A 15783-nucleotide genomic window follows, 5' to 3' on the forward strand; every position below is an offset into this window, starting at 1 on the left:
ATGCAGAGGCAGAGGGAGCTGAGAACAACTTGGAGTAGCATAGAGCATGTACAATGGTAACGTGGAATGGCTTGTGCTTATCTTAGTGTAGGATGCTTTAGTTCAAAAGCAACTTTATCGGGTCACTAGAGATGGTGTTTTAATTTCCTTTGTCACTTGAATCAAGCATCCTTCTTTACGAAGCCTTCCTTAATCATCCAATAACTCCCAGTGAGTTTTCACTGGTTCTGGACTTTAAGATGCCTATTGATGCCAAGCGTGCCTTCCTTTAGTTTCTCCTCTATAATACTACTCACTGACTGGCATTACGTTTAATGTTATTAAGCGAATGACTTTATTTTTCCTTCCTTGCTTTTACTTCTCTATTTTCCATATGAGAATCAAATACCCTAAAGACAAGTACTTGAAGCCCCACCCCACCCCTTTTATGGTCTCAGTGCTGGCTTTATAGATTAATTATTGTTTTGTTTTTTTATGTATGCACATGTTAACATGCATGCAAATGCATGTGTATGCTCGTGTAATGCATGTGAAAGCCAGAGACCAAGCTCTTGCATGGCTGTTCAGGAATGGTCACCTTGGTTTTTTTGGTTTTATGTTTGTGTGTTTGTTTTGTTTTGTTGTTGTTTCATCAATCTATTTTTATTGGATATTTTATGTACGTACATTTCAGATGTTATCCCCTTTCCAAGTTCCCCCCTCTCACATCCCCCTCCCCCTACTAATATGGGGATGCTCACCCTTCCACCCACCTACTCCCTCCTCACAGCCTAGCATTCCCCCTACACTGGGCAAAGGAGCCTTCACAAGACCAAAGGCTTCTCCTCCTGTTGATGCAAGACAATGCCATCCTCTGCTACAAGTGTGGTTGGAACCATGGATCCCTCCATGTAAACACTCTGGTTGGTGGTTACTCCCTATGAGCTCTGGGTGTCTAGTTGATAATGTAGTTCTTCCTATGGGATTGCAATCCCCTTTGACTCCTTCAGTCCCTCCCCTATACCTTCCATTGGAGCCCCTGTGCCTGTCCAATGGTTAGCTGCAAGCATCCTCATCTGTATTGACAAGGCACTGGCAGGGCCTCTCAGGAGACATCCATATCAGGCTCTTGTCAACAAGCACTTCCTGACATCAGCAATAATGACTGGGTTTGGCGGCTGCATATGGGGTGAATCTCCAGGTGGGGCAGTCTCTAGATGTTTTTTCCTTCAATCTCTGCTCCATTCTTTGTCCCTGTATTTCCTCCCGTATTTTGTTCCCCCTTGAAGAAGGACTGAAGCATCCACATTTTGGTCTTCCTTCTTGAGCTTCACATGGTCTGGGGATTGTATCTTGTGCATTCTGATCTTTGGGGCTAATATTCACTTGTCAGTGAGTGCACACCATGTGTGTTCTCTTGTGACTGAGATAACTCCTTCTCAGTAGGATTTAAGAGTTGGCCAATGCTGACAAGGCAATGAGCCTAAGAAACAAGCTTCAATAGTTCCTTCTATGTCCTCAGTGCTGGACTTGGAAGGGTGAGCCACCATGGCTAGGTACAAGAGTGAGGGAGAGTAAATTCACCATCTTATTCATGAGCAGTAAATACTTGAGCAATTGAGTCATCTCCCCAGGCCCCAACACTTAATGATTTGTTGAAGAAAGGAGAATATTTCCCTAATCACTTAATTAGTAGCAATCCTTTCTGGTCAGTCCTTTTCATTCAGCAAGTCAAGAATGAGTCAAGGCTTTTCTGAAAGATCAAACTAGCGTGACAAGATACTGCTGAATACAGAATGTGTCAAAAGTAAAGATAGCCAATAGCTCTCAGTGAAAGACAAAAAGTCTGTAAACCTATGGGATCACATAGGGCTCAAGATACTTGTAGGCGTTATCTCTAAAAAATCTAATTTGTAAATATTGTATACTAGTTTAACTACCTAATTTATATTGAATTAATCTCCATTCAGATTGCTCTTTGTTACTGTATAACATATAGTAACTATATGTCACTACATAGCTCCCTTTGGCATTTTAAATAAGCCTAGCTAGTATTCAGATCTCTATAAGCTCCGCCTTCCTCACCTTCTCTCATTTTTCTCTTTGACCACCAACGAGGCATATATTACTCTGTCTTTCCTTGTCAAACACCCTTCTATTTTCTTCTTGCATTCTTTGCTTATTATCTTTTCCTTTCCGCCTTAGCTATTGCACAGCAATGAAAGTCCTTGAGGATGGAGCTTTGACTCATTTATTAAATCCACCAACACCTAGCATCCAGGAATAAAATACAAATAGGTAGCTTGTGAAATGTTAAAAACAATACTTGGATATTGTTTTTCCATTTGCATATTTTCTTAAATTGAGATGATGGTACTCTAGGCACAGGAAGGGAATTAAATACATGTAAGAACCACACATGGGACACAGGTTTCTATAAATGTCGAGCAAAACGATTAGCCTGAAATACTAGTTGATTTCCATATTTTCAGTTCATTGGGATGAAGACCGTAGTTGTTGCGAACAGTTTAGGTAAAGTGTTTTTCTGAAGCCTCATCTTAGATCTGTCACAGAACCCTAAAATAAACACTCTTGTTTTACGCATATGGAAAAAAAACTCCCTTTTGAGGTTTTCTTTTTAACTGGTGTTTTATAAAATATATTCATCATGTTGAAATATTGATTAATTGCCCTGATTCCTTAACTTCCTAATTTAGTGTTTTGAAAAATGGTTTCCATTTTTGGCACTTATTTTGCAATATTTTATCTTCAACTGAACTTTACTTAGGTTGCAGTCAGAAGTTTTATGTGATGGAGTTAGCAAAAAAGTCAATATTTGGCAGTACTAGTATGCACTACTTATAAATACACTCTCTCGCATCATTTCAGCAATCCATTGCAAGAGATGGATGACGGGAGACTCTGTTGTTTCATTACATTCGCACAAACATGGTGGACTTTAATAGAAAAAAATATACCCATTCAATGCCTTAGACCAGACTTGAGGTAAATATTCTAAAAGTACACTGACACTATCAAGTACATATTACATACTGACAGAAGAGAGAGCTTCAACGCTGATCCTTTCTTGGATGAAACACCCTGAGTTTATGACACACGGAAAGGCTCACCTCCTTCCTTGAGTTCCTTGCTAACATATCAGAGCTTCTAATGTCTGACTTCAGAGTCTTATCACCTAACAAAACCCTGCTCATTGATCTAGAAATGCCCTAAAAGCCACACAGAGCTTGTGGCTACAGCTATCTCCCTGTCTCTATAAACTTCATCAGTCCAGCATTAATGGCTGTGAAGAATTCAAGGTTGTGAGGGCCTGCGGTCACATTTCTGATTCTGTTCTTGGGTTCGTAATTGTAAAGCATGATACCCTGTTCAGATTTAACTTCCCATGTTTACATATCTTGAAGACTTAATGGTGTGGGTTGTGTTGGACACAGACTTTCTCAGATACGCATCTTAAGAGAATAGACCTTGAACCTCACCTTTTCACGTCCTTCCTCATTGATATACGATGTTCATGCTCACATTCAAGGGGGGAATGTTTTGAAAATAAAAATCTACAAGGCAATCTATTCTTTTCTGAGTCCTGAAGTCTGGTGTCTTAGACCTATGGTTCAAACGTGTAAGAGGACATTAGCATCTGTTTGGCAGCCCTTGATATGTATGGAAGTTCAAGGTCACCTCTAACTATAAATTCAGAATCCTTTGGATTGAAGTTTAGGAAATCCATACATTAAATAAACAAAAAGAGTGGCAGCTCAGCAGAGGAAATACAATTTAAACTTCCTACGTATAATGCAGACTCACTGCATGGCTAAACAGAAACAACAATGGCTAGTGCTGGCATAGAGTAGGGGAGCAGAACACATCTAAATGGCTAGAGGGAAAATGTATATGGACATTTTGAAAACTTTTCCCCTAAAGCTCTCTCCATGTGATCTTCCTGAACACACAGATGACAATTCTGAAGCTGTGTTCTTTCTTAGCAGCCAGAGCCATTCAGTGAACTAAAGGAAAACAAACTTATAATTAATATCAAACTAGACCAAATTAAGGAAAACACCTGTTCCACAGCCATCTATATGTAAAGACGCATACATACCTGTTAAACTTAAGAAAAAGGCATCAGCAAATTAACTAAGCATAGAGAATTTATGTAATTTAATTGTTGATCTCTTTTCAAGTTTTATACACACACATACATATATATTTGTATAAAGACACACTTCAATTATATGTATTTTTAAATAAAAGGTGATTATGGTACACATAGTATTTTATGACCTGATCTCTTCATGAATATACTTTGTGTTCAATTTAAATCCATAATATTATTATAACTGTTTTGATTGATATAATATAAAGATATTGTTAATATCTCATATTTTTAGCTTAAAGACACAGGGCACACCGTGTGAGATTCCAGAATCTTCTTAGAGAACCTTTGCTTTAAATGTTACATTTTATGCCCTTCAGCTACATTTTAAACAGAAGAAGGATGAGAATATGAAGAAAGGGAAGAGAGGAATAACTGGCGTGCGCTATAAACACTTGTATTATAACTTTGGAGTCTCTAAAGTAGCATCCTTGTCTAAAGTCTATTTTAAAAAGTATTTTCTTATACCACATAGAAATGTTTTGAAATAAGACTTTTTCCATAACATACTTTTTAGACTTCCAAAGAGAACTAAATCAAAAGGGAGAAACTTTCTTCCTTCTCTTTTGTTTTCTCCAAAAGTTTTCAAAAAAAAAAAAGAATGAAAGAAAAGGTGGAAGATAGTGATGATATTGAACAGTGAAGCAGAAAATTCTGAGACAAGTGTGGATCTTACACAATGCACTCTCTGTACCCCGAAGCTAAAAATACGGGATATGAACAATACCTTTGTCACCCTGCTGAACCCTGCTTTGCATAAGGAGAAGATCATCTGACAGTCCATGCATATTCAAAACTGGATAATGTTAATTGAGAGTAGGCATTCATAATTTCTTAATTTCCAGACTGAACGTTCTATTGAAATGGTTGGCCTTTACAAACATCCTTATTCTTTCTTTGTGAAGCAAAAATTTAAGTGCTCGGGCCACACTTTCCTAGTTCGTCATGGATATTTTAATGTTTAAGTAATACATATGGGTGCTTTAATTAAAATGATAATTTACCGATAAGTTCCAATTTTTAGAAGAAAATAGAACTTTCCAAGCAAATTAATTTTATAATTATTAACTACATCCACTTCCAATGAAGGAGCATGGAAAAGTAATGTGTCCAAACCAATGTGAGAGCAATAGTCCAACTCAGTAGCCTATTAAATACGATTTCCCATGTTCATATAATTTATGAATTTTAAGAACCACTACTAATTTGGATAAGGAAAAGATAACGATTAAGTCATTTCTGTAAGCTTATAGAAATTAGATAAAATGGTGGATGGCATAAACTTTTCTTCTTGGACTATGGTGATGTATATGTGCTTCCGTATGTGGATATGTATGTATACAAATTTGTGACATATATTAAAGACACAGTGTGGAAGTGTGCAATGTGTCAAACATCTCTTTGGCTATAAAATGTAGGATACTCAAGCCTTTATTATGAACATAGGCAGTAACATTTTACGAGAACTGAATATAGCACTCAGTACATTTGATTGTGTGTGTGTGTGTGTGTGTGTGTGTGTGTGTGTATACTCAAGCACACACAAACAGAAAAATATTTTAAATTGCTATAATGGTTCAGAGTCTTTATCTTATAGTTTAAGAAAAATCACCTTTATATATCACAAGCTTCCCCAAACTCACGTTTGAGTTCTTACCTATAAATCAGTGCAGTCTAACTGATCCCCGTATCACTAGAAAATGTAACCGGAAACAGTCAAAATGCGTGTAGCATGACCAATGATGGAGGGGTTTTGTGGGTGTTTTAAGTGCAAGGCAGAACGATGAGCTACTCTTGCCTGAGAACACATACACCACAGACTGAAGGAACTCAGAAACTGCAGCAACCTGGGGAGCGGAGTGACTAAAATTCACGAGGGAAAAACTCACACCCAGGAAAGGCCTAGAGAGAGGGAACCCTTCAGCAGAGTAGGAAGTGGAATGAGTTGGATGACTTTAATTAAGTGTAAAGGAAATAGTGGGAGGCAGAGAAAAACTTCAATGGTACAAGCAGGAGACGAGCTCAGAAGGTTACAGAACTTAATCCTATCAACATTTCATTTGCATAGCCATAGTGAAAAATGACAATGGTATTTTTGTGACCAAAAATGTATGCAAAGCAGCCATTGTGCTGGCTCAGTTGTGATTTTTGAAATGGAAATTTCCTTTCAATTGGAAGCTGCTTCTTCTTCACAACACCAAAAGGCCTCAGCATCCACCTTAGACTAGAAAGGAGCTGCTTCTCCTTCCTGTATAATATGGAGGATTCAACTGTAACTGCAGTATTCTCTTCAGAGGAAAAAAAACACCACCCCCCAAACACAACAACAACAACAGCAACAACAACAACAAAATCCACTTCAACCTCTCTTTCAAAAATATGATAGTATCTTCCTCTGTGTATTTGAGATTATTATAAAATCTGAGACACTAATTAAAAAAACTGCACTTGTACACTAAGTCTGTCGACAGCTAGATCAATTTTCTTTTTTACTCCAAAGGAGGAAAAAATGTAAGCCCTGGATGGGGTAAAAATTGGTCTTGGGTGAAAAGTGAGATAATTTTATGGTCGTGCCATGAGAATAATCCAATTGTTTATTAGCCATGACCCTTCCGTGGATGCCTGTATATAGCCATATGCCTGACTGTGTGCTGCCATTCAGTACTAACATTTTAATAGGAGAAAAATGTTAAATATCAAAGTAATAGATGAGCATTCCTCTAAAAGGCAATTTCATTAAATACCATCGGTATTAATCTTTCTAAATCTTAATTACAGCCTTTTGACATATCACACCCCCATTTGACCTTTTCTGCTCAATTCTAGTAAAGAACTGGAGGACAGACGGGGATACCAGCCCCTGAAAACCCAACTCAAAGCGTCATTCTAATGCTATTGAGTAAATGGGGATGCTGACCCAAATTATATTTTTATCCAAGAGTCAAGGAGTTCAGAGTTTTCTAATCAACCATAATCTCTCCTTTTCCATTTCAAAATTAAGACATTTCGAGGAGGCGACCTAGGAGCATCTGCATATAAAGTGCTAAAAAAACTAGGACTTAAAAACAAAACAAAAAAGATCAGAGCAAAAGTTCCTGAGCTAAAAGATGTGCCACAAAATTTAAAAAACAATTAGAAATGGCAGCCCGCAATCGAACACGTTGAAGTTCCGTCGAGGAGAGTTGGAGCTGGCAGTTTCGGGATTAAAAAAGTAATGATTCCGCTATTAAAGCCACGCTGGCAGCAATCAATAGCTGCAGGGCATTGTTAGGCTCACTCGATCTGCACTGGAAAGGGGGCTGAAGAACTTTGCCCCCAGGAACATAAAGGCTTTTCACTGCTGTGTGCCAAAACTCGGGTGGCGATCTTACCAGTTATCTTTTCCCCAATTTTTGCTCTTTTCCTGTACTCTTTAATGGGGTCTATTTCTTTGCGTCTCTTCAATAGCTTCTGCTTTTATTTTCTTTTTTCCAGCTATGTTTGTCTGCCTGCTACTATGTTTGCTGGTCTATTCGCCTTTCATATTTCCTACCATTAAACAGACCGGAAGGTATATACCCTAATAGCATAAAGCCAACAATAGAAGGAATTTTTAAGTTATACTGTGATGCATCTTCTGTCAAATATCTTTAAGCAGAATGATGTAGAACATTATAATAGGATGATAAATCACCATTATTAGAAAATTATGACAGCCTTAGAATTCGATGTCCATCAGTAAAACAGCAACAAGGAGACTACAATCAGTATCTGCACTACCTGGGAGGAAGCCTATGTTTGCAGGTGTACAGAATTTAGCCTTTGGGGGTATTTAAAAGATGCTTATGATAGTGCCTTTTAAATAAAAGTGTGATTAATGACTTAACCTGTTTCCACATGGGATACAGGCAAAGAAGAGTTGCCGAGAAAGAGAGTAAGATCCATCACATTGAGATTTTGAAACTTACAATGTTGGTAGGCCTGCCCCAACAGAGACCAGATATCTGAAAACGGAGTTGTGTTGACAAAATGTTTCCTTCAGTTTTGGCATCACAGCTGCCTTTATTCTGAACTACTCTACCCTTAGAGACAGACAAGAAAATGGCAAACGCCAATCCCTAACACGATTAATGGTACTGAAGCAAGTTTGTAGATAAGAACATGTTGTCCTCTGAGAGGCTCAGTCTAGCAGCTAACATAGATTCAGACACCCAGAGCCAAACAGTGCATGGACCTTGGGGACTCTTATGGAAGAATAGAAGGAAGGATTATGGGCCCTGATGGGGATAGGAACTATACAGGAACACCAACAGAGTCAACCAACCTGTACCCCTTGGGCTCTTGGAGTCTGAATCCAACCAAAGAATACACATAGACTGTACCTAGGCTTCTCTGCTCATATGTAGCAGATGTGCAGCTTGGCCTTCATGTGGGTCCCGAACAACTGGAAAGGGGAACTATTCCAAAAGTTGTTGCCTATATGTGGGCTATCTTCTTCTAGTTGGGCTGCCTTGTCTGCCCTCAGAAAGTGCCCGGCCTAGAAAAAACTTAACATTCCAGGGAAATGATACCCAGGCCCCCACCCCCACCTGCTCAGAGTGGAAGGAGATGGGAGAAAGATTGTAGGAGTGGGTGACCGGGCCGTGGGCAGTGAGCGGGATGTAAGATGAGTAAGTAAAAATATAAAATTAAATAAAACACAATACTAATCACACTGGTTACATTAATTATATTTTCTTTTTGTGTTTGATGATCATTTATCCTTCCATTGAGCTAAATGGATATGGTTTATATGTCTTCTGGTGTATCATTTAATTACAAATAATAGGACCTTAAAACATCTCATAAGTATAAAAATGCCACAAAGAAATCCACTATTGGGTATAATTAAAACACACTCATTGAATATGTAAATATTTGAGGATGCTATTATTAATAAATAAAGCTTTTACTTTGGGTTGGAAAAATAGAATACCATAGAGGCTTCTTAGTAGTTTTTGGTCTAAAAGCAGCAGACTCTGATGCTTAAACACTTGTACCCCTCACGACATCGTCTTCCACCTATGGAGTCCTACAGTTCATTTGTTTGACCCTATGCATCCCCCAATTTCTATCATTTTAAGGGTGAAATTCCACAGGTTTTCCCAAGTACCACTAACTAATTTAGATTGCCAGAATTGCTACGAGCTATTTTAGATATCGTTGACATTGATCTGGTATTAGGCCTGTATTGTGGAAATCGATTTACAAGTATTATTTCATTTTATTTCAAAGCAAATCTGAGGCGGAAAACGGTAAATTTCAACACAGTTACTGAGTGAGGGATCCAGGGAGCGTCTGAGCCCAGGTCCTTCGGATTCACACTCCATGCGATAAAAACGAACTACTCTTCTCTACCTCACATCACTTTTAGTTTGGGTTGATTTCTTCCTGGCCTGGAGACCCAGAACCCATGAAACATTTATCTGGGGTCACTGAACTGCTGAGCTGGTTGCCACATTGGCCCGGCTTTTGGGGTGTTGTTGAGGGAGGTCATTGCAGAGGGTATTGTTCCCAGAGGAAGGGACTGTTGAAAAAAGCTGGCAGAGCCTGAAAATGAGTTTCAGAAAAACGTCTTGGGATCCATTGGAATGAAAGCACAGGAGGCGATTTCCTTGGGCTCCCGCTGTCCAAATTCTTCTTGCTGGTTCGAATGTGGAACATTATTTCCATAATGCACATTAATAAGGCAATTTGGTTGGAAAAATAAATTGGTCTGCTTGCGTAGCTCATTCAACTCAATTTCCATGGGAATTCAGTGCACTCTGAAGAAGGATAGAGCCCTTCCATGGCAAGGCTCTTAACTCAGAGGGTCATTGCTGACCTTTCACATATATTTTATAAATTCCCTCAATCCACAGCACGAAGAAAACAACCATATAAGTCTGCAGGTCTCACGGGCTTATGTGCTCATGTTGTGCCAGCCCTGTGGCATTAGGTATGGCAGCTAAAAGCACCATAGGTGATGAATCATAACGAGATACAGGGATGCAGTGACAGGTGGGTCACAGGGAACCCAGCCACCTGAAGTTACAGACAAATTATTCTGATGGAGATTCCATCCCCTCAACATGCTGAAGTGGCAGGGCTTTGAGAGATTCCATTCCAAGCGTGTTCATCAAGTACCTGGAAGCTACTTTATTAGACAGAGTGTATGTAAGAATAAATTCACCGTGATCCTTCCATCTGAGGGCTGATAATCATGAGGGGTAGGAAGACACATATTCACATAAGGGTATAATAATTATTATGCAGCGCATCAGAGCATGAGTTTGGAGTTTGATGGACTTGGAAGAGTGTTCTCGCACTGCATTTATTAGCTATGAGACCATGCTCAAGTTGTTTATATTGTTAAAGTTCAGTTTCCTTATCTGGCAGATGAGAACGGCAAAACTAATTACTCAGCCTACAGGCTTCTTTGGACAATGACCGAGGACAATGTCTGTTTCTTAATAATCACTGTACACCTGCACTGATGCTTTTAGAAATGATATCAGAGAGGATGATAAGAGTCGGGGTGTGATCAGATTAAATGAGAGTGTATACAGAGCTGCACGCTGAAAAAAAACTAAGAGGAGGAAAGTTTGAATAGAAATGAGTGGTAGGGATGATAGAAAAGGAGACAGAACCATAAACCAAAGACACAGGGATGTCTGGATGTAAGGCTACAAATTTAAATGCTGACCATAGAGAGGAAGATCGTCTACCATACTATGAACAATAAGTCACTTATAGTGGTCACATAATCTACTAGACCATGGACACCTAATTGTCCTAAATGGTTGGTGTTTCTGAGAAAGTGGTCTTGAATATGGGAAAGCTTGGATAAAACCAAGATAATAGATGTCTTAGTTATGTTTTTCTGTATGTTTCTTTAACATCAGTGCAGCAGGGGTTCAAACAACAAGGTGCAAATGAGATGGATTCCATCTCAGAATAACTACCATAAAAATCACAAAGGACAAAAATCAAAGGAGACAAGTGACAATGCCAGAGGTTAAGGACATAAAGAAAAGGGAACAGATACTTCGGTTAGGACTTTACATAGGTGCAACCCCTGGGGAAGCCAACATGGACATTTCTCAAAGAGTTAAAATAGAAAGATGAAGAACACTAAGACACCGTGCCACTGCAATGCATGCCGTTCATGTTTACATCTCTACCTTCCATACAAGCTAAGAAACAGACCAAGGCTAGATACATATCCAGCAGCAGACACATGGATAATGACAGTATAAAAACAATCTTAATATTTACAGAAAAAAATGAGGACACTAGAAAGCATTCTGTGAAGGTACAAATTGGCTAAACCCAAACATATTTATCTCTTATGTCGATCATACGTGATGTTTCCTACTGCATTATTTACTAGAGCAAAGAACTAGGAGCAACTTCATTGCCTATCGAAAGCGGAACAGTAAGCAAAATACGTATTCAGAATCTAGAATGTTTTATATAAATACAAATGTACAGTATAATATACATTACATATATGTATATATGCAAACAAATTTACAAATGCAGTATAATGAAAAAAGGAGAACAATAAAGTCTAAATATAAAGAAATAAGGAAGAGTGAATGCAGATAATGGACCTAAGTTACAAAAGTAGATATAAATCTAATTGGATTATTTCTACTTCTAATTCTGTCATGGATTGGGGGGGGGTGATAAACAAGTGTGTAAAATATATTTGATATTGAAAGGGTAACATTTGGAGAAGCTTCACAGCTTCCATTTTAAATGCCAACTATTTAGTATATATAAACTCCTTAAGTTGTATAGAATTTGGATCTGATTAATTTTGGTGTATGGTTTTTATGTTTGCAAATTTTATAATGAAGTTATTAATATATACACAATCATACCTTTACAGGTATAGCACTGTAGCACCAGAAAGATATTCATAAGAGGAGAATAGCAGGAAGAACAGAGGACGGAATAAAAAGGTAATGGAATGGAATCTTATGTGTCATAAAATCTGAAGGGGCAGTTGGGACTGAGGAAGAAGATGAGGTGAGGGTTTGGGAGAGGAGAGGAGAGTAGGGAGGAAGTTCGCATAGTTACCACGTATGTATGTAAAAATGTCATGATAAAATCCACTGTGTATCAGCTTTGAAAAAAAGTTACATCATAAAAATACGGTAATATGGGAGTGTGGTATATTATGTGAAGACATGACTTTATATGCCATGAAATACTTTCTTGTGGTATGTTTATTTGTAGAAAATCATGTAGAAAAGAGTTTTCCATAAGTAACAGAGAAGCCCAGAACTTGAGGACAGAAGTCACAATTGCTCACTTAACATGCAACAAGCTCTTTGGGGTATAAAGTTCTATTATTTCATATTTAGCCAAGTTGATTCCAACAGTAACTTACTAAGTCTCTCTTCCTACTTACTCAACAATGCCTTGGGTAGGATCCGTACTATTCTGGATAAGCTGTCAAGTTACTACTTTGGGAATCCCAGTCACAGCTTTTTCATAATCAAGAGTCCTGATCATTATTTGTTTGCCAATGGTTTCATCTTGAAATTAAATACTACATACACACACATTTATGTACACAGAGGTACAGTGGGTGGTAAGATACATTGTGTCAGGATGAAAAGAACTTGTTGTTGGGAACAATTATGACATCTGAGTTTATTTTCTAACAAGTATAGCATGTAGATGTTACATGATGGTGATTTCATTTTCTTTCTCAACCCAGTTGGTCCATCATGAGACTCGTCTTAGCTCTTGACCTTCTTCTGCCACAAGAAACATTGGCATGTTTCTGAAATTATTCATGATTATATCAGATTTAATTTAAATGAGTTTTATTTCGAGCACTACAACCCAGCCTACATATACATAAGTGTATGCACATGCAAGTGCATGTGTGTTTATCAAAATATATAATGACCAAGTTCAGAAAACATTGACCTGAACATATTTTAGCCTCTGATAAGATGCCATCAGGACACACATATGAGATGTATTGTATGTTTTGTATTGGTCACTATGAAAATGAGCTTAGGCTGCAGCTGCAAAGGCAGCTTTCTGCCTCCTGTGATTTATAATCATCTATAAATAAAAACCTATTTTAAAAAGACATTTCCAATGAGAGAGAGAGGGAAAAAACATCTTCAACTGTCAGAAAACAGCATTGTGAAGGTAGGCAGAGCACATTTCGTCTTAATGTGGAATGACCATTAACAGCTAAGGGTCCCTTTTCATAATGCAGCCGTCTTTGACAGGCAGCTGTATGAAAGAAAAGCTTGTTTTAATGTGAGCAGAGTGTGAGTCACTCTGCAGACTCTCAATCAATAATTGTGGAATGAATGTTGAAAGCCTATTTTTCTGTTCCTACTGGTGGACAAGTGTTCTTGTTTTTATTTTCTTTCCTGTTTATTTGCTAGTTGCTTTTCCTGCCCAGCATCCCTCTGCCCTCTTTTTAGAAAAGCACAAGAATTTAGTAGGGAATTGGTTAGAGTTCCTGGGAGACACTGGTGTGGGTGGTGGCAAGCATGGACCCCAGTCACATTCAGCCACTGGACAAGTGCAGGGACCAAGACCAGTCCCACTTTAGGTCTTAGATCCATGAATAGAAATAGTGTAAGGAAAAAGGGAAGCCACTTGGGCCAGTCAGTTCCTTGGAGGGGTGGTACTGTCTCACAGTGACAACCCACAAATCCTGTTGTCTAGGTTAAGCAGAGAGATCCCAGATCCTGTAGTTTCTAGTGTTTTGGTGTCTGGCAATTACCAAGCTATAAGTTTTATTGCATACCCAGTAACTAGGTAAAATAAAACCTAAATTTAATATACTATAACCACCAAACTCTCATATTTTTTCTGTCTCAATCTCCTGAGAGAGAGAGAGAGAGAGAGAGAGAGAGAGAGAGAGAGAGAGAGAGAGAGAGAGAGAGAGAGAACAAGTCAAGCCAACCAACCTAACAGACAAACAAAACCCGGAAGTTTGTAGAAGAGCCATCTGAAACACCTTGGAGACCAAGTAAGTCTGACAAACTTGGTTTTATTCAAACCAGCACTGTACATAAAAAAGGACCTTTTGGGATCCTTTAAGCCCATCATCTTTCTCCTTTTCAAGAGCTCATCCTCAGAAAAGCTAGGCAGGAATGATTCTCCTCCCCATAATGCTCTTCTGTAGCTGTTTGCCTTTTCTGTATTGAGTACTCAAATCGCACTCTCTGCGTTGGAATGCATCAATAAACTAATTGAAATAGAGATCCCCACAGTCACTGGACTGAAACACTTTGGCATGGCTCTCTTTGACTGTGGGTTATGCAATGATACTGAGAAGGTGTTACCTCCTAGTTCTAAGACTCAGGGGCAGATCCTGGACAAATACTTCAGCGTGTGTAATAATAATCCCTGCTACTGTCTGCTGTTGTATATTTTCTTCTGTGTATATGTGTGTGTGTGTGTGTGTATGAAAGTATTTTTTCTTTTTTTAAAATTTGTTATTAGTTATATTTCTTTACTTATATTTCAAATGTTATTCCCCTTCCCAGTTTCCTGTCCATAAGACCCCATTCCCTCCCCTCCTCCTCCCCCAAAGGGGTATTCCCCCTATACACCCCCCTATTGTCCCCCAATATTCTCCTGCACTGGGGGTCCAACCTTGGCAGGATCAAGGGCTTCCCCTTCCCCTGGTGCCACAACAAGGCTATTCTCTGCTACATATGCAGTTGGAGCCCTGGGTCAGTCCGTGTATAGTCTTTTGGTAGTGGTTTACTCCCAGGAAGCTCTGTTTGTTGGCATTGTTGTATTTATGGGGTTGCAAGCTCCTTCAACTCTTTCAATACTTCCTCTAATTCCCCCCAAGGGGGTCCTAGTCTCAGTTTGGTGGTTTGCTGCTAGCATTGACCTCTGTATTGGACATGCTCTGGATGTGTCTCTCAGGAGAGATCTATAACCTGTCCCTTTCAGCATGCATTTTTTAGCTTCATCAATCTTATCTGGTTTTGGTGGCTGTATATATATGGGCCACATGTGGGTCAGGTTCTGAATGGCCCTTCCTTGAGTCGCTGCTCTAAACTGTGCTTCTATATCCCCTCCTATGGATATTTTCCCCCTTTTAAGAAGGAGTGGGCGCATTTGCATTGTGGTCATCCTTCTTCTTGAGCTTCCTGTAGTCTGTGGATTGCATCTTGGGTAATTTGAGCTTTTTGGCTAATATCCACTTATCAATAGTGCATACCAAGTGTGTTTTTCTGTGACTGAGTAACCTCACTCAGGATGATATTTTCTAGTACATTCCATTTGCCTATGAATTTCATGAAGTCACTGTTTTTTGATAGCTGAGTAGTACTCCATTGTGTAGATATACCACATTTTTTAAATCCATTCCTTTGTTGAAGGGCATCTGGGTTCTTTCCAGCTTCTGGCTATTTTAAATAAGGCTGCTGTGAACATAGTGGAGCATGTGTCTTTGTTGTATGTTGGAGCATCTTTTGGGTATTTTCTAAGCATTAAAATGAGATATGTGATTGGAATGCCAAGACAAACCTTTGATACTAGATCTTAAGGGGTTGGAGCAGGACTTCCAGATTGAGACTGGCTTGCGTCACCTAAAGACAGCCATGGATGAACAGAGAGAGGGTGAT

Source organism: Rattus rattus, chromosome 9 (genome assembly GCF_011064425.1).
Source record: "Rattus rattus isolate New Zealand chromosome 9, Rrattus_CSIRO_v1, whole genome shotgun sequence".
NCBI lineage: Eukaryota > Metazoa > Chordata > Mammalia > Rodentia > Muridae > Rattus > Rattus rattus.